The sequence below is a fragment of the Varroa destructor genome, unplaced genomic scaffold (genome assembly GCF_002443255.2).
Source record: "Varroa destructor unplaced genomic scaffold, Vdes_3.0 BEIS01000001.1, whole genome shotgun sequence".
Lineage (NCBI taxonomy): Eukaryota > Metazoa > Arthropoda > Arachnida > Mesostigmata > Varroidae > Varroa > Varroa destructor.
In genome coordinates, this window is record NW_019211454.1 from 30864147 (window position 1) to 30883861 (window position 19715).

Here is a 19715-nt window from a genome sequence, read left to right on the forward strand (position 1 = left end):
GTGCAGTAAACGGGTGGTTACTGTAACTAAATGAAAAGTATCTGTATAACTTGCAATTATCCAGTGCCTTGTCCTTCTAAATGAAAAATTAACATTAGCCGTATACGTTTGCCTTTGCAGCTTGGAAAGGTGACTATAGCTGTTTCATAAAATATGGCCCCTCGGAATTTATGGCCTCTCTAAATGTGGCTAGCACATTATAAGAATCTCTATTGATAAAAAAAAAATTAACAGTGGCAACGTGAGGACGTAAACGACCACCTTAGTAGTGGGTTTTAGACAACCTACTTATATTAGCACCATGCGCAAAGAGACAATCCCATTTAAAAAAAAAAAGCAACAACTACAGACCAATTCGTCTGGGTTATATAAATATAAGGAGTAAGTGATAACAGCCCCTTCACAGACTCGCAATAGCTAATAAGATCGTTTGTTGTCTATTAAATATGTGCTGATTAAGTGAAAAATGTGACTGTTTACTCCTATTCACTTAAATTATTGATCGCCTCTAGGTGATTACGTTGAACGCTTTGCTTAGATTGCAGAAATTCACAGTACCTCCTAGTGGCACAGTCACGTAAGTAATTAATCGACTGTGGTTACAAGAAATATACCGACTGTTGCAATAATATTTGTTCTATTTATTATTATATCTATTGCTATTAAAAAGTTATCGATATTTATGTAAATTTTTACAATGGTACAACGCGGTACAGAGGTACAACGCTGTACCTCTGCTTCCTTTTAGGACGACAAAAAAAAAATACGAATAATTTAGCAGATCTTCTTGGATATTTTAGTTGGAATCCTAGAAGTTTTTCGGCGATTAGGAATCTTTGGTCTATGAGACATCGCTTGAAGGCCTTAGCCATTGATTACGACATCAGGGCGCATCCGAAAATCCGATCCGTTCGTTTGTTTTAAGTTAAGGTTCACCACATTTAGAAACATGACGTTTTAGAGCATGCATTACCGATTCTTCAGTTTTTCCAAGTGTCATTTCTCAGAAACTCCTTCGTTGCAACTTTATTAGTTTTGACAGAATTTATCACTTATATAACCGCTTTTAGCTGTTCTCGACTCGAGTATCCCTGAGGAGCGAAATAGATCCTTTAGTAGATGACTCATCTACTTCTCAATAGACATACATGATTAGATATATGTGTCACACCTTTTATCTGGTACACTTTTTTAGTAGCCTGTTATAGAGAATGTTGTTGTCTTCACTGGAATTGTGTCCGGCCTAAATAATTTACGTCAATCAATAATTTGCAATAGAAAATCACACAAGTTGAATCAATGCGTAACGGCCGATTACGTCAAAATTACGTTACACAGTAATCATAGTCTGCGATATCGTTATTCTGCAAGCCGGGGTATGAGTTCCTATTATTGCAATACTACCTACTGATTGAAAGGGAAAGCTAGCATTTCAATTTGTTTATATTGAGTTAATCGTTCGCAGTTATCAGTCCGCTTTTCCAACACCGTATCGCACGCTTCAGGAATACAGGTTGAACACATAGGACCAGAATATTAACCGTGCTTCCTAAATTGGATAGCTCGAATCTCGCGTTGCCTGCCTGCCTGCCTCACTTCAGGCCGTTCTCGCTGAGGGACATCGGAGATATATGTTGGCTTGTCACCGCCAGCGTAATGAAGAAAATATACAGTTAATTGCCTCCTGAATATTACATGTCTTTGGTAAAGGTTGTACTGGGTACATTCGTAAGGCTCAGCACATGTTGCAACGACGTTTATTTATTAATCCTGTCTTATCTCTAACGGTGCAATTATTGTCGATTTTCAAATCGCAATAAATTATTTTGTGCGGCCACATGTCCTCTTCTGTCAAAATCCTAGTTGGCTTGCCAGCTGTATTTTTACGTATCGTAAGCTTGCCTGTTTTGCTGGTCGAAAAAACCTATTTTCTAATTCTATATTTTTCTGTACTTCAACTTCTTGGATTCCGGTGGGATTTGCCTAATCGCCGAGATGCTTATCTTGGCCAAAAGCAATAAGCCCCTTGTTAGATTCGTTTTGCTACATGGCCTTTCATCATCATCATCAACAGCTTCTAGATTTGGCTGATATAGCGCGTGTGGCGGTGTCGTCAGCTGTTTCTTGTTATTTGTATGAGAGGCAAGCATAACTCAGCAACTGGTTGTTAGCTTATCCTTTTTAGCAATGCGTTGGATAATCATTTGTAGTTGGGAGCTCAGGCCACCAACTTTTCCGGTGGCCCTTTCTAAATAAATTTCCAAGTTGGTCAAACACTCTTCAAAGAACTTATCGCTTTCGACGCGTTCTGCTAGGTTTTTTGAAGGCTCTAGTTCCTCGTTCGTCAAATCTTTAACCAATACCATCACGAATTTGCCACTTTTAGAATTTTTCTATGTCATTCCCCTAAGCTGTTACAACTCAGTATCGCTTAGTATAAATGATGCTCTGTTTGCACCCGATTTGAATAATAGAATTTTTAACAATGGAAGAAAATAAAAGCAGCGTCCGTTTGTATAATAGATGCATATTTTGGTCAAATGGTGGCTCTTCGTACCCTGCCTACGAAAGGGGTACCTTGACAGTGCTTAGAAACGAAAGGCAAGCAGCAGTTGCAGAATCGAAGGAAGGCTATTATTTTATTTGAAATCATGAACATCGGCTTGTGCCAATCTCGTTTCGGCATACTGCTCGCTGTTATCTCTCGTACGTAGAACTACGAACGGACAAACTGTCCCGTGAGCGAAACTTCGCTTCGATGTTAAAACGATCAAGCATTTCTAGACACGCTGACGTCCTCACATACCGTGCACAGTGTCTCCTCTTGTAATGCCTTGCCCCAATTTCTTCTTCGAATGTCTTTCCCCAACTGGAATATCTGCTTACAAACAGAATTATTAACTCGTTTTTGTTTCTGGAAGGCAAAACTAATACAATCAAGTACGATATTTAGTATAGTTCTATAGTAAATAAAAAGGCTATAGTTCGTTAATGCCGCTATGTGTATCGTTACTGCAAGGAGCCCCTTGCGCAGCAACCCTTTAATCAAGACTGCAACTATTAAAGCTAATTTGATTGATTCAAATAATACATTTCTTCTCATTCAAATTGGTATATATTGTATATACGTTGCATTGCTTTGTTGGTCTATTCATTAGCTATTTTGTAAATCCGTTATCTAGACTGTGACGCAAACGTTTAGTTCATTATCGATAGAGCGGCCATTCTTCTCGGAGGGATTTATACTGCTGCGACGCCATTTCTAATGACCATTCTACAATGCTTGTTCCCCATCGAGGTAACGCTTGCTTTCTATAGCTGTCGTTTTGTCACAATGACACTGATGTCTAGCTCTGGGAATCAAGAAAGCGTAGTATTGCCTACCTTCAAACGCTGTCCAGTCACGGATAATATACTGAGATTCGTAATACATTAATGCCCGCATCTTTCAGAAGCCTGCGGATTGGTTCCGACAAAGATGCCTATTATTCAGGATATATTGCACAATAGTGATTAGTAGGCCACAAACAGAACCATGTTAGAAAAAGATTGCGGTCTAATTTGCATCGTTTATTATAACAATGTAATTTAGAATCGATTTCGAGATGCTCAGAGCTGAATTGTTAAGCTCTATTTCCGCCATATATCCATATTCAAAGCCGACATATAGGGTATTCAATTATTTTTCTAGTATCTAGCTCTTGTGAGCGTCTGGAAGGCCTTTATTTATATTATGCGAATAGCCGAACTGTGAAATATTTCACAGGTAAAAACCTGCTGCGTACTTACAGCTTAATATCATTCGACCATTCTTGCAGTTAATGTTTTACACAACTACACAGTATTTTCTTTCAGACGGTTGGAGACAGAAGCCGTTCCTTTTCATCTTATAGAAGTCATACGTTTTGGAAGCACCTTATTGACAGATTTTCATTATCGGTAATTCTAAACATTATCCATATATTTATTCGTTGAGCGTTGAATTATATGGGAAAATATAAAATTACTTACTCAAGCGACTGGTCGGCACTATTGAGCCGTAATACTCGCGTACATTTGTGCAATTTATACAAGACAAAACTCTCTAAAGAAGTTCATAATCCACGAATATCTACCTAAGTAACTAAAATTATCACATTCTTAATAAGCTATAACAGTTCAAATTGTTTTTCTATAAAAAAGATTTTATTACAACATTAGTTTGTTTCGTAGCGTTACTACAGATAAGGATAAAACATTTTTAGGCCAAAGTATATAATCTTAATCATTTACGTCAACTCAACCTAGCCGCTTTCTCAGACATTTAAAAACACTGCACCGATGCGCTGGTTTGTCAAAAACAAATTTAAATGCCTTCTAATCCTTACGTAAGGAACTAGGATAGGCAAGCATTTTAGGCCTGACGAGAAACCTGTATAAGTTGATTCGCTCAACTCTCGCCAGGCTTGTATAACCTAACATGCTTCTCGTTGTTAGGACAATATAGACTTAATATGCCGATTCGTATTAGGTTCTAGGGACTTGCCAAGTCACTACCGAGCCTAAAATATTATAATCAAGTGCCTGAAACTATAACAACCAGAGCACATTTTTTCGCGGACATCTTAGAACTTGTCTCGATTTATCTAAAGCTCAGTTCTATAATTAGCAGATGGTATCTCGACGGTAATCCTAAGAACCAAGAAAATAGTCGATACCGAGGTGCCGTAATATTGTCAGATAGTTACGTTCTGAAAGAGAGAGAGAGAATGCGACGAAGAGCATAGACTTCGGACCTTCGCACCAAAACCATGCAGGAAGCACATACAACAAAGTGCGTAGCGAAAAATTCAGCTGAACCTTCTCTGTGACCAAGAAAGTTCAAGGAATGCTGAGGTCTTTTCTTAGGACATTAGGACAGAAAACCACGACAGCTGTTGAAGAGCCCATAAGGAATAGGTTAATCGTTCCGGACTTGTCACGTCATTTTCGCCAGATGCATGTAACACTCTTGTAGTAGAGTTTCGACTGAACTATATAATGTTTCGTGACAAAGTCGAAATATCGCTCAACTGGGTGAAATTCATCTTATATTTGGTGGAACTTATCGTGGCTCATTGTGTAGCGTATGTTCTATATGTATATGTGATCCGTTTCCTATTCAATGTATCCATCTCGTAAAGCCGGAGTACCTGTTTAAAAATGGCTGCTGCGACAGATTTTTATACAGCGTCGTCTCGTAGGAACTACACAAACTGTTATCTAGCAGCAGCCGGTTTCATCTCGCTCAATAAAAAAAACTCACCATGAACTCTCGCATTTGCTTTGACTTGACGTCCGAGTGACGACAGCTACCCCTACGCTGACGAAGCTCATTTACGCAGCTAGCTAGAACTCTACAGCCGCTATGCTGTTCACACGACTGTTTATGTCGAACTGCTATTGTGTAAGGCCGATATAGACATACGCTCTAGTACTGAGAATTTTCAATCTTATAGCGTAGACAAACGCTTAATTTAAGGTTGCGACTTTGTTAGAGATACACAAACAACGTTAATCATTCTTGTTTTTCTACCTAACTATTTAGCTATAAGAGGCCGTTTTTCACCGGAAGAGTCTGTGCGAAAATGTATACACTTGATACACATTAAAAAAAATTAATGTATTCTATGTGATTATATACATTTACCCTACTATGTGTTTGGATTGTTGCTTAGAACGGGTCGCGGTGATGATACTGACAGGTTGCTTGGCAGGATAGGTTTAGAACCCTTCAGCCAACATATTCAAACGAAAATCGGTTTCTATATGCGTCTTTGGCATTTTAACTGCATTATCCAGATAGAACAATGAGCATGTTCAGGAACCTTTTGAAATGGTAGTACGCCTTTAATAGTCTGCCGTGCCTGACCTAAGCAACCTGAGACATAGAAATTTACTCTATACTATTTTCGCTAGAAATCTTCTTCTGCTAGAGCTCGTGGCCCTGCAATAATTTTACGAGGCAGACGCAGGCCCTCACGCCGGTGCCTGAGACCATGCTGCACCCATATTGTTTCATGGCCCGCAAAAGGAAAGAGTATGTAGACGCTGCTCAATTGGGGCTCACAGCTCCTAGTGCTAGTCCAAACGTCTCATTTCAGCGAGATGGATATTACTTTTGTCGAGCTTCTCTCCTAATAGATATAGTGCTACGTAATGAAACATACGCTGAAGCGTACGCTGTTGTATGTGGCTTCTGTGTAAGCGGAAATGGCAGCAAGGGAATTCGAGTTAAACTAGAATCACATCCTTATAGCTCCGTTGTAAAATTTAAAGCGTTTTAACCAACTAATATATCTAAACTAATGTATCCTAGACGAATGTTTTGTTCTTTAATCATGCTTTTCGTACAATATACATAGTTCAATACGTACGATAGAAGTAACAAGCTGAAATACCTCATATGAGGTACATCTTTCGATCCGCGTATCCTTCTTTCGCTAATTTTTTAACCAGGCTTTGATACAAATCCATTAACTAAATGCCGGTATTGAGCTAAATTCAACAACTGTCTTCGTCGATGATCTGCCGAGAGAAACCATTCCCTGATAGCCATCATCTGTTGATTCGATATCTTTTTTAAAACATGTTAAACCGAACTGAAGCCATTTTACGTTATGTTGAACGCACACGATGATATGAATCATTTAGAAGATTGAAACTGAGATCTATTTATATTTCTGTTGGGTGGTTATGAATCGATTATTAATAGTTAATGCTGATAAAGATGTCATTAGAATTAACTTTACTAGTTTAGTTACTATTTATGTATATATTTTCCAAAAACTTGAAATGCAGGTTACACGCGATCACAGATCCTGAACATTTTTTTTTTAGCTCTTCCGTCCTATTTTCTAGACAGATTCCAAGTTTAAATAAAAATCTTCGACAACTGTAAAAATACCGATACTTCGTTCTCCTTTTTCGTAGCTAGCTCTCAAAAATTGAAAACGTATTGAGGCTTCAACAAATACCTATCTGAAGGCGTTCATCTTTCAGATAAGCTTGCATTGAACATAGGGTAACTGCGCAGATAGAACCGCTGACATCAGTTACGATGGTCTGACCAGCCTTCGTAGCTCGAATCGGCCGGATCAACACCCCTTTAATAACGCTTCAGGAACAGATAGATCAACACGTCCGTCCCAGCTGTTATTGAATAGACGTAAGCAGGCATCAAACTGACGCACGTAGACAGAAAAAAAAGAACTCTACGTAGAAGTGGCACCACCAGCGGTAATATGTATAGAGGAAATCAGACGGTGGAAACTATTGGTGAAATGATTTACTTGTTGTTTTTTGTGTCACCTGTGCATAATACTTACAAACTGATCGAAATCTAAAGGTAAATGTTTGCTCACCTTGAGTTAAAGTTTTCCACATAGATAGATAACGCTTCACTTATAAGCTCACTGACTTTTTCGCCTTTGTTTTACGGGGTATAAATATTATTGACTTGTCAATCTCTCCACGACTCTGTAGCATCCCAAGGGCACCTTATGCAGCAACACACACTACTCAAATTTCAAAAAAGTTATCGCCACTTCTCCTATAGAATAAACTTCACTTTTTACTTCGCGTTTGGCACGTATTCGTCACTCAATCGTCCCTATACTCGTAAGTTCTGCCTTCTAATCTCCTGTCGTAGAATTTCGGACGAAACTTTTATAAATGCTCGCGAACAGCTGTTTTAACACGTTCAATAATCGTCCTACCGAATACTATCTGAGTACACCAGCTGGTGAGCATACAAATGCGTTTACGTGTTTTCCTGAGGCTCGTTACGCCGAGGTCTGGGCCACCGAGTTCGTGCTGCGGTACATGCGGACTCTTTGAAGCGTACCCTTCGCTGTTCCCTCACCCATCAGAAGAGAGAGTAACGTAAAGGCGATGTTGTGGCAAATAATGTGTATGGACTGAAGAGAAGGGGCATCTTCATACACAGCGGTATCCTCAGCAGCTGCGAGTGTCCATGAGCGAGACCCGCTGTCTAGCGTGGCGTTGGTCCGATGGACGTGCGGCAAGGAGGACCGGGTCAACCGCGGGATAAACGACGACCCGGCCTCGGTGCCAGCTGGGTTTAAAATAATGCAGCGCCCCTCCGCTCCGGCCTTCAGAGAAGGGAGCCAGGAATTGATAAAACCGAAGAAGCAGCCTTGAGTGTTTCCCCGCAGAAAAATAGAACTATCGGCCAGCAAGTCCACATTTCATCGTGTACAGGTTCAAATGAAATGGGTTTGGGGGTAGTTTTGGGAGTAGCGTGGCTCTGTGTTGAATGGGAAAATGATATGTGAATCGAAACCCAGCAACTTTATAGATGATAAAATAACAAGGTAACGTGATGAGATATTATCTGGTTGATATTAGAAATCACCGGAAGCAGGACTGATTTCATACCTGAAAACATGTGCAACGGAAACAGAAATTCTTATCAGGAGCGATCATCCATCTAGAAAAAATGATGCTGGTAATGCTGGATAAGGTGAATAGTATAGCATGAGTTTGAACGTCAAAGATGAAATAAAACCTCCTGGATCGTGATTCTTTGCTTAACCTCTCTAAAACAACGCGTAGTCTCATCCAATGTCGTATTGAGCTTGCACGTTGAATTATCGAAAGGCTAAGGATCGTTGAGCTTCTGCGCGGTACTAACCTTTGAATACAGAAAAGTATTTTGTATACTAAATACATTGGACGGTCTCCATAGCAGACTTGTATTCGAAAACAGCTCTACATTTTTAGAATACACCAGTCGGATATTTTCATCTAAATAAGAACTACCACACGCGATGGAAGCAATTCGAAAGGAAAACGTGACTACGACAATTTAAAACCAATTCTATGATAAATGATTGCTGCTTTATTGTCCCATGCCTGCTATTACCGAGGCTCAAACATTGTTAAACAATAACATAGGACGTCATCTTAACATGACGCGGCGTTTCTACCAAAACGACTTGCCATTTCTAATCATTGATTCTTCCCTTCTTGCTTCTGTTGCTACGTCTGCTATTGAAAGACTCTAACGAACGAACCCTAAACACTTCCATAATCTATACAGACACTAATCGAAATTAACAATCGAATCAACAGGCAATATCTGTTACTTGTTCTGTTGACAGGTTGCCCACGGTCCTCTCAATACCTTATACGACGTCCCCACCCCTAACATCAGCAAGTGACAGATCCCAAAAGCCTTTTTTTAATCTTTCTTCGTCCTTCTGCTAATCGAAAATGCAGCTTGTGATAGCTCGCCCAGGCCTGTTCGAAGCATCCTTTGCCGCCTTGTCATTTGGGCTAGGACGAAGGTGGCGGCTTGGACTCACCTCTTTCCAGCCAAGTCAAGTAAAGACATGCCTTTCTATTGTTTATTCGATTATAATTCTCTGTTCTAAAAAGCACTACTTTCTAAGAGTAACTATATTCTTTCTCAGACTACGGCGAAGTGAGCAGCAAACAGCTTCATAGCTATAGATAGCTATACCTCGTCGTCTATTTTTGATTTTTTCTCTTTCTGTACACTCATAAACAACAGTGGCTTTCGCCACAGGCTTTTCAGTGAGTGATCTTCAGAAACCGCAGCGGAGTGACCGGGTGTGTGTTTTCTGCTCTGGGTTTCCCTTATGACCTGAAACAAATGAACGGTCACAGCCAACATATTGTACAACATGTCGTAATAAAGCGGGATTCTCTGCCTCCAAACTCCGTAGCAGGGATGGTCGTTCTTAGTACTGCTACCTACTACCCAAATTGCTGATTGGTTGGCCACTATCTAACCGAACTCGGCCACTGGCAGCTTGGAAGTGTTACAACTGGCAATGGTCTCAGAAAAGAGCGATAATAATGGCAAGCGTTTCCGCTCCGCCCCAGCCTAGCCCGACGATTGCTATAACTAACTGTAACAGAGTTGTCACATCAGGAATGACAATGACCGACTAGAAGGCGACCGAGTGGGCCACGAAAAGAACAGAGTCAGGAAAAATGCCCCTATCGTTTGTTTGCCTTTTGCTTTCTGTTTTAGTTAACGGACGTATTCGACACAAACGACATCCAGAGAGTTCGGACCTAGCCAGTCAGTGAATTGTTTGCTGTATTTTAGCTCATCCGTTCTTCTTATTGTGACTGCTTCTGTTACGACTCATCTGGAGCTAGCTGAGAACAAGCCCCATGGACACGATGCATTGATATGAAATGGGAAAAGCCTGGGACGAGCAGGGCTTGGGGCAGATGCAAGAAACTGATTGAGCTGACAACAGCGACAGAAATACTTGACTAGGTAACAATTTGAAGAAGAAACGTCGCGCGTCTCATAGTTAAGTAGCAAAAATTACGGTCCACGGACCGCAAATCAGAATGTTCATTTTGGCCAGCTTTGAGGTCTAAACTAGACACTCAGCCTGGGCTGCTCCGAGCAGTACTGAGCAACAATCGGGTGTAGCTCCCTTGATGTTCAAAATGGCCTGGCCCCTTCATTATTGCTAGATCGTTTCGCAACATGAGCTCACTAAGCATTTGACAGCTAGAAAGTACTGCATTATTCTCTTAAGATCGATTCTCGTATTAAGGACCCAGCTGGCTCAGAAGAATTTAGAAAAATCTCTGTGAAGAGTTCTACATCGGACCTGCAAGCTTTCTTTAAGTTTCAAAATTTCTAGCTGTCGCCCACTTTATAGATGGGTGTCTGAAGGTTCAAGGCAAACATCGACAGTACCGAGTATAGGCGGTGAAAAAGTTCCTGAGGATCAATTAGAATCTCATTAGCTTTAACGCGCTTTGTACTGTTACTTAAGAATGATAAGTGCACGTCAAAAGGTCAGTTCGTGATGAGGATAACAGTCCTTGGTTAATCTTAAAATTAATGCTTATTTTATTTGGCTAGCACTTAGTTCTTCTGACCGTTCAGCGCCATTTCAGTTAACTACAGCTGAGGAAATAACTGGACGCGAAAGTGAGTTCCCATCAAGGAGTTGTTAAACGCCATTGTACGACTATATATTTCTACTCGTTACGTTAATACAACGGCTAAAATATTCTTATTGTTGCCGTGTTCTTATTATACGACACAACAATGGGTCAGGAAAAGTAATGAGGCAATGGATACACACTAAATAAACGAATGTCCTAGAATATAATTCTACTGTAGGCCTAAATGTACCCGCACATCCTTCAGTCGATCTTTGTTCTGGATTTGGCTAAGATGAATACTTTTTTAAGACACCGTAGTCGGTTTAGTTAAAGGAGGTACACGCCTACCGTATCGTTATAAGTTAAATTATCGGGCTGCAAGTGGGCAGCATCGTAACATTACTAAAATGTGTTAGATCTTTTTAAGTCGACTTGATAACAAAGGACTCGTTGGCCAATCACATACGGATTTATTGCCAACATTTAAGAGCATTGCCACCTCATTTTAGCCCATCATCAGTCGAGTTACCGGACAGTAGTTTGAAATACAACTGATAAGGGTTTATTGAATCACTTCTAACTTTCACGCCATATTTCTACTGTATTTTCGTAATGATCAAAATCTGCTGGAGTTTCTGTAAAATGCCAGCTTTGCATATCGCCACCGTCGTAGATATTTCTCGTTCTATCTATAACGCTAAGTCCAGTCGCTTGGGTGAACAATAAGCCTTCCTAATGTATCTTTACCTCTGTGCCATTTCAAACTCTACAAGTCACCTGTTCATAGTTGAACATGTTCAGGACCTCCTATCAAAGCGCATAGTCCCTAGTTCCGGATACCTACACTTTAGCTCTTCTTCGCTACCCCGGAGGCCCTCGACCAGTTACCAAAGATAACATGTACGTGAGTTTATCGCGAAAACGTTATCTCACCGTAGACACGATCTAACATGAACCTGGAAAAAATGTACACAGCCAACGATTGTGTCACGTTTTCGCGGTGGAAGTTCGCCAACGTGCTGCTTAGCGTCTGGTGAATGACAGTTCATACCCATTAAATGTTTAACATGGGCTCTACTCAAATTTGTACGCTTGCCGCTTCAGGTTATAATAGAGTGCATCACTGGGCTAAATTACTAGACTCTATTAATTATTAAAGTATTCGATTTACTTGCATAAACACTTGCCGATTAAATGAGGCTAGAGGGCCTAGAAAAAGACGATTTCAAACGAAGGTTAACGGTCTAGTCCATTAAACATAACAGGACATGTGCATATATCTGACCCCTTATACCGTTTTGCTGCAACATTATTAGAGTTTAATATTGAAGAAAAGCATACATGAATATGTCGGGAATTCTGCTAATAGAAAAAGTGTCGTTATCCACAAAACAACGTTCATGCATTTTATCCGTTTGCTCCAACATATCACACTTTTACCTCTACCGAGGAGCTAAACTGAGCAATGCCGGTTTCTGTATTGCAAAAAGCAGAACTTCGTGCATGATCCGATACTCGGTTGGCAATTACGAAAACACAGAAAATCACGGACAAATGCCATACGTACGTCCTGGCCTTGGCATTTGAATTACCTGGGAGATCAGTGTTGGCAACGGAACATAGAGAAGACGGCTGAAGAATCATCTCATACAGGTAAATAACCCTCATGAGCTTGCTCCCTCAGCAATACTTATTATGAGCGAGTACGAAAAGAATGTATTAGCAGTGAGAAAACGTATATCTGCCCGGGACCAAACAAAAGAAGTGCGACATATTTATTAAGAAATTAGTTAAAAGAGGAACTACAATTTCGCTTTCTGTCAAACAAAAGTTTTGCATTGTCTTAGCGGGCATCAGACCGAGCCGGACAAGCAACAAGTTCCGACGAATGACCGACCACATTGATACCTACTGAAACTGCAAAATTCGAAAGACAAAAGTGAACTTCAATAGTTTATCCTTCGCTACTTAAATAGAGATTTATGTATGATCATTCAGTGTATGGTTTCAACAAAGCGTAGGTTCATATGTACCGCGCATTGAGCACAAAATAAACGATACTAATTACAATAGACAAACATGATATTATTCTGTAGGGGAATAAGGTACACCATCCGCCATACTAGCTAACCACTTCAACTTAGTAGTAGACCGTATATAGTAATGTGCGGCGACTATCATCCCGTTCAGTGTTACATAAATGTTAAGTTGACCTGGCACATTATGAAAAGAGGAAATTCTTAAGAAAAGTTTAACGAAATGAAACGCTGTAAAGCCACTTAGCAAAATGAGCCATCATCCTCCTGTTCCAAATGCTAGAACCATAATCGGGCCGGAGCTATCGCCGTGACACTATGAGTCACGATAAAACATTTTGATAGTAACATGCCTGTAAAGAAGGCGCGTTGTCTATCACAACCTATTTAGAATGTATGCTATCGTACATTGTACATATTTAGTTTTTGCATTACTTACTTTTATGATCATATATATATAAATCCGATCTAAGTAACGATTCTTCTATGAGAAGACATACTTAGGGGACATGATAAACGCGAGATGGGCAACCGCACTCGAAAGGTTCAGTTCAACGGTGCGCCTACATAAAAGTATTGAGAAGTGTATACAGCGTATCCTTATAAATAAGCTGTGCCTTTACTAACACTTTGAACCATTCGTTTACCATAACAATACGGAGGAACGCGGAGGAACGTCTGTAGTTATACCCTAATAGCTTTGGAATCAACGGAAAATTACTCAAAATAGTGGCCTTTCATAGCGGGAAATCGCACAAACCAGTCTAAAAGGCCAAATGTTAATGACGAGAATCTGTTCACTGATTAATACACGTGGCCAAGAGTAGGTCGAGTACTATGTTAATACGTTTAGATTATGAGCGTTTTTTTTTTAATTTTACTTTAAAACGATTTTAGTTAGGGCTATTAATGTTAGGGGTGCTATTTTGATTTGAAGACAATTTCACAAGTGGAAATCATTAGACGATTTATTTCTACAGACGTACGGCAAACAATGAAACGTACGTAAAGCTTAATCTGTTATTTATTTTTAACGTTTTTTTCCGAGCGCTGCTTTCTCAACCATAGTAAATCTTACCTAAAGCTTTTAGTTAAAGAACTAATATAAACGAGTGCGTTCCTTCGCGACCTGGTGTAATAATTAGATGAAACGACGGGCGGCATTTAAAAAACATGTTAGGGCTTAGAAAATAAAGTGAATATATTTGGACAAATGCAGTGATTTCAATCAGAAGGCAATCGAAAAAGTGTCGTTGCTATGTATTTCTATGGCGAAAATAGCGTCTTTTGATGATCTGATACAGCTTTTATCTAATCGGCGGCTGTACCTTAATGCCTAGGCTCGTGTAGGAACAGGAGGTATAATTGAAACTATCTGTATCAGTAACTGTTACAAAACGTCACACAAGCTCCTACAAAGTTCTCTCCTACAAAGTTATTCATTTATATCGACAAACACTTCGGAAAGTGCCCTTACTAAAAATATAATCATGTGCGTTAGCGCGCTATAAAACATTAATCATTTTATTTAGCTATAACTCCCGTTAAACGTCTTAATACGTTTTGTTACCATACGTTACGTTACGTGTTAATACGGTTTGTCTAATTGTGATAGTTACCTTCACTAAAGGTTACTATCACGATTAGAACATTTTTATTTTATAAAATTGTGCCTGAAGTGGGACACTGTGTCTACCTGCTATAACTAAATATCTCTTCAAACTTCGCTCACCGGCTGAGTTGACAAGGCAGAGTAACCTGTTAACGCTCTTCTACGCGAGAACGAGGTCACCAAAAGCGTGTTCTATTCATAGGCCGAAGTACTCAACAAAGGCCAGCGTACCTTATGTCGTTTGTTCGACAAACGGCTTTCAGAAACCCTGCTCAGGCACTAGTCGGCCCCTAAGATGTACACTAGACGGTGCCGTTTCGGCCCAGGCTTTGTGAGTTACAAGCGTATAACTTACATTCGAGAGGCAAGTTGCATATGCCAGCAAAATAGGAAACGACATTAAAAAGGGTAGAGCGGATAACAGACTAACAAGCGACATGGCGGATTCGGAGGTTCGATTAAGTCTTAGGAAAACAATACATCCGGCTCAGGTGAGTCGTTAAAAGACAATGGAGGCAAAGTAACACAACGTATCTGTCAAATCGTTTCAATTCAATGCCACAGATTAAATGTACAAGGGGCATAAATTACGGCAAGTATTAAACTGGGTTATGCCGTAGAAGTACATTGTACGAAGGCAGACTGCTCTGAATAAAGCAGTCCATTTTCGTGATGAGTGTACAACGATAACCATTAATGACAACGTTCACATTCCGTTGTGCTGAAAGTTATATTATCGATAGTTAAATCAAATTGAACTGCTCAGATATTAAAAAATAAATTACCAATTAATTTTGACTTAACGTAGCAGTGTGGTCCACCGTATGTTTCATCAAAAACAATCAATGCACACAAAATACTATGAAGTCACTTTTGCTGTTGCTACCTGACCGGTTACACAATGTTTTGACAAACTCATCGCTGAAAAAAAGTTTGTGGTGGAGCTGAATCAGGCGCATATTTTTGACACAGGCCATAAGCAGCACCAGTGTGTACAGGACAACGCGAAAAAGATGCCGTTTGATTAAAAAAGATCAGATAGAACGGGCCGTATGTACAGCTGATCAAATATTGTTAAACATGAAATTAAAAATGGAAAAAGAGTAACCTCTCTGAAAACATTACTCCACGCATAGTCGCTTATTGAATTAGTTCATCAGGATTTAACACCGAGACAAGCTGAAGGACATACGGTGAACAGCATCAGGTAGTTAGTACTCGGTAAATACCATTTTCAAACAATGGTTGTTTCAACTTGGAGAAGACGCCAAATGCGAAGATGGATTTAATGGCAACGCGAAGCAAAAGAGGTAGAAGAAAACGGAGAACGTAACAAAATGTGAGTGCATAGCAGAAGAACTTCGCTATGTTACGATATGACAGCTACAGATAATGCTGCGTACATCGTTTTATGCACAGTAGTACCGGCAAAGAGCTATAATGGCGCACATGCGCAAATTCATTATGCCAATTTGCATGAATGGCACGCACAAGCCGCCGAAACGCCTGGATCCTGGCCTTCGGCTTCGGTCCTGGCAAACAGCGTTTTGTTTGTCTACGCCAAGTTGGAGGGTAGCAGTTCCAGGAAAGTTGAAATATCGTTCCGGCATTAGTAGACAACGAAAATCTGTCACTGATACCGTTGGCCGGATCAACGATGCTTAAAAACTCGGACGCATTGTGTTGCTGCGTTGTTTTTTGGCTTTTGGATCGGCCACATAGGCGGACCGAAATACGCGATGTCCTTTAAGCTAGGAACTTTCGTAAACTTTATTATAACACAAATTACACGATTTCTGACTCTAAATGAATCATTCGCGTCAGAGAGTCAACCTTTAAACCTTAAAAATCAGTAATTTTTACGAAGTCTCCATTCAAAACTTGTATAGACGTGAATTATGGAGACTGTTCGCGCTCGGTTTCCTATTCAATAATTAACAACGCTTGAAATAAGGTTAGCGCATGTGTACGCTCGTGCCGAAAAACCAGCCCTGACGACCTATTGCCACCCTGCATACAAAAGTGAGCTTTAAAACATTGTTGTTTAGTCGAAGCTAACACCTTTATTTAGGTCATATGGATGAATAACAAACCTGATTTGAACTACACCTAAATAAAATTTTAAAGCTAGAATTAGTTTCGCATACTCTCGTTTTGCTTGTAGCTTATTTTGAACTATATAGTTGATCGGTCAGTATAAAACTCTTAACTTTTCAGGCTTTTGTCACAGGCTTCGTTCAATCTGCCATTGGATAATAGCTTGATATTATCAAAGACACTATCGACACCATGCTGAAACTTAACAAATTTTCGTATTATGAAATTAAAAAAAAAAAAGCAGATAGTTTATTACCTAGGTAGTACACCAGGTTACAGAAAGCAGGTAACTAACTTTCTTGCGGTGTGAGGTCGAGCGTTATCGTATTATGAAGCCGGCTCACCACCGTTTACAAATCGTGGCATGGCTTCTTAGTGCAGTAACCTTTTCTAATTGTTGACAGACGGTACAGTTCAGCCGTAATCGGCGAGCTAGGGCCTATGAAACTATCTACGTGTAACACCTGCTTCTCTTTATTATTAATATAGGAGGTAGAAATAGGTGTACGAACACCTACTTATAATATACGTAATTTACTATTATGAGAGCGTAGTTCTTTTTTAAAAATTACGATTTCAAATTACTTATTAACATGGCAATATTTTTTACATTGTCCGTACATGATTAATAGCTTTTATTATGTACATGGCTTATCTGCCCAAGTTAAACCTTATTTTCCAGAAATTTCCAGAGAAACAGTAATCATTCTCAAATAATACGTACATATCTATACACATACAATGTTCAAAATAAACCGGGACACAACTGATCTCTTTTGTTTTCAAGTTGCAGACAGTTAAAAATAGACATGTTGACGAAATCATATGCATTTTCCTAAAGGAGTCTTTATCCATTACAACTACATATCAAGGCTATATTTTAAGATTTCAGAAGCTTACCAGCAGTTTTCCAGCAAATACGTCTGTGGATTCTTGAATCACTTTTCAAAAGCAACTATGACTGAACGAATGTTTGCACGTTTAAATACGCTGGGATCTTGCTCAGATACGCCACGTATGAAAGATCCAAACTGTTTGAGCAGACAGTGAACTAGAAGTTCTAAAATGCAATGGCCTAAAAAAGAACAAAAGCTTAAGGCACAGAAGTTCGAAAAAAGCGGTAGATATTTTAGCCTTGGAAGCAGGCTTTCACATTTACATAGGATTTTTGGGATTATCACAAATGGCCTTCTCTATTTTTTATGATAATTTAATTCTCTCTACATATGCGAACACTTCCCAGATTACCTGAAGGTACCACAAATACCGGTAACGGCACAAAGCACCGATTGTATTATCTTATATTCTCAATAGAGCAAATATATATATAAACTGTGATAGAAATAGTCATTTTTTGACGCGGTTAACTCGATCCGCTAGAATAGATATTGTCAGTGTTTGATGTACGACCTAATTTTTACAAGTTCGAGTTAGAGACGAAGCCTACATACAACTAAATTTATGAAAATGACCGAATTAATGGACCTCGAAAGCGACGTTCGATTCATGCCTGAGTGCAAATGATAAGAAAGCGTGTGCAACGTAGGAGCCACCGCCAAAAATGTCGACAACAGCATGCCAACCTCTTTAATAACGTCAGTACCGATAGCGGCATGTGTATGCCGTACAGCAAGCTCGCGGCTGTATACCGTAACCAGCTTCAAACGTTTTCTTTTTTTAATTTTAACATAATTTTACGAAAATGTCGCGGACGCCGGCGAAGTGCAAGGATGTCAACACCATAGCGGACTGTGATCCGCCGAATGGCATTGCAGCAAGAATGGTGGACTGGCGTAAAGCGGCGGAGTTTCGAAAGGCGCCGCACCAGGAAAAAACGAATGTTGCCCGGTGTAGCATGCTCTGAATGTAACCGAAATAATAAAGAGCTTTTAGTAGACACGGATAGGGCATAGAAATTTAATCACTGGACGATATGTTGCCATTTTTCGGCGTACCCCTTTACAATGAGTAGTAGATGATAGTGTGAATGATGTATATTTGTAGCTGTATTGTGGAAAGGTATGTCAGCGAGTACGTAAATGAATACGTGTAAAAGGATAAGGAAAGTAGAATCTCAGGAGAGCCGAATTTTTCGACAAAGAAATGAATTTATTAATATTACTTGAATGAATTAATTGATCACATTAACCAATCCATAACCGTTTCCGGAGTTAGCTTTTGGCGAATGTACCACAGAACGATTCGAGGAATGAAATCGCTCTAGCCCCCCTGGCGTTTCAGTGCTCTCTACGCTTGCAGATCACATGCATGCCTTGGAGCATTTTTCAAAAAATCTCTCTTTAATAATTGTTTTTCTAAATGTTTATATTGAACAGGATTTATTCGCAATTATTCTTTCAAATTAACCGATGCATGGACTTCAGGGGCAATTGAAACTTTGCCGAACTGTGTTTTGTCAGTCATATCTTTACCAAATCTAGTTCTCTGTCGGGCTACGAATAGTAGGCAAGTTTCCAACTATTGGAATGAACGCTTGTCTCGAGATAAGTTGCGAAAATTAGATTTAAGGTCGCAACATGACAGCGATATCAGCAAAGCTTTGACCGCAAGTAGATCGAAACAAATTAATACTAAAAAGATAAGACGGTTGTATCGAGCGGTTTTTAGGCTATTTACGAGCTTTTCGGGTGTCGAACTTAGTACCTGACCAGCGCATTAAACTTCCCGTATGGAAAGCGTGCCACCTTTACAAAAACTTTGGCATTAATTTGACGATTACTCGACGTAGTGTCCGCGTAGTGCTTCCATTTTCCTTTTGCTTGCAAAAAAAATGGGTAAAGTATGATAGGGAGTCTCCGTCTGTGACACCGTAGACAGTTTACAACAATGGATTCACTCATGTAGCAAGAGATTATTCTATGCAAGGTCGAGCCTAGACAACCGGATCATTGATAATCTAAAGTATTGTTTACAACTGATATATTTAGTCATTCTTCTATGATTGTCTCTGTTACTATGTGCCACACAGGAACTGCTGACTCGTTCGCATCGTCCTTGACCGCCATGATACTGTAAATTTACTT

The 19715-nt window shown here is 39.7% G+C and overlaps 1 protein-coding gene across 3 annotated transcripts in view; it reads right to left on the reverse strand.

Annotated features, from left to right (window-relative positions):
- Window positions 1–18197, reverse strand: part of LOC111255417 (ras-related protein Rap-1b) — a 63419-nt gene extending 45222 nt beyond the window's left edge. The window contains exons 1-3 of one of the 3 annotated variants that reach the window (XM_086986217.1): window positions 18157–18197; window positions 17572–17746; window positions 7383–8418 (exon numbers count right to left, since the gene is read on the reverse strand). The gene's annotated coding sequence lies outside the window, so the exon portion shown is untranslated. The remainder of the gene's footprint in view (window positions 1–7382; window positions 8419–17571; window positions 17747–18156) is intronic. The other 2 variants (XM_022817376.2, XM_022817378.2) reach the window with 2 other exon arrangements.
- Window positions 18198–19715: the final 1518 nt, after the last annotated feature.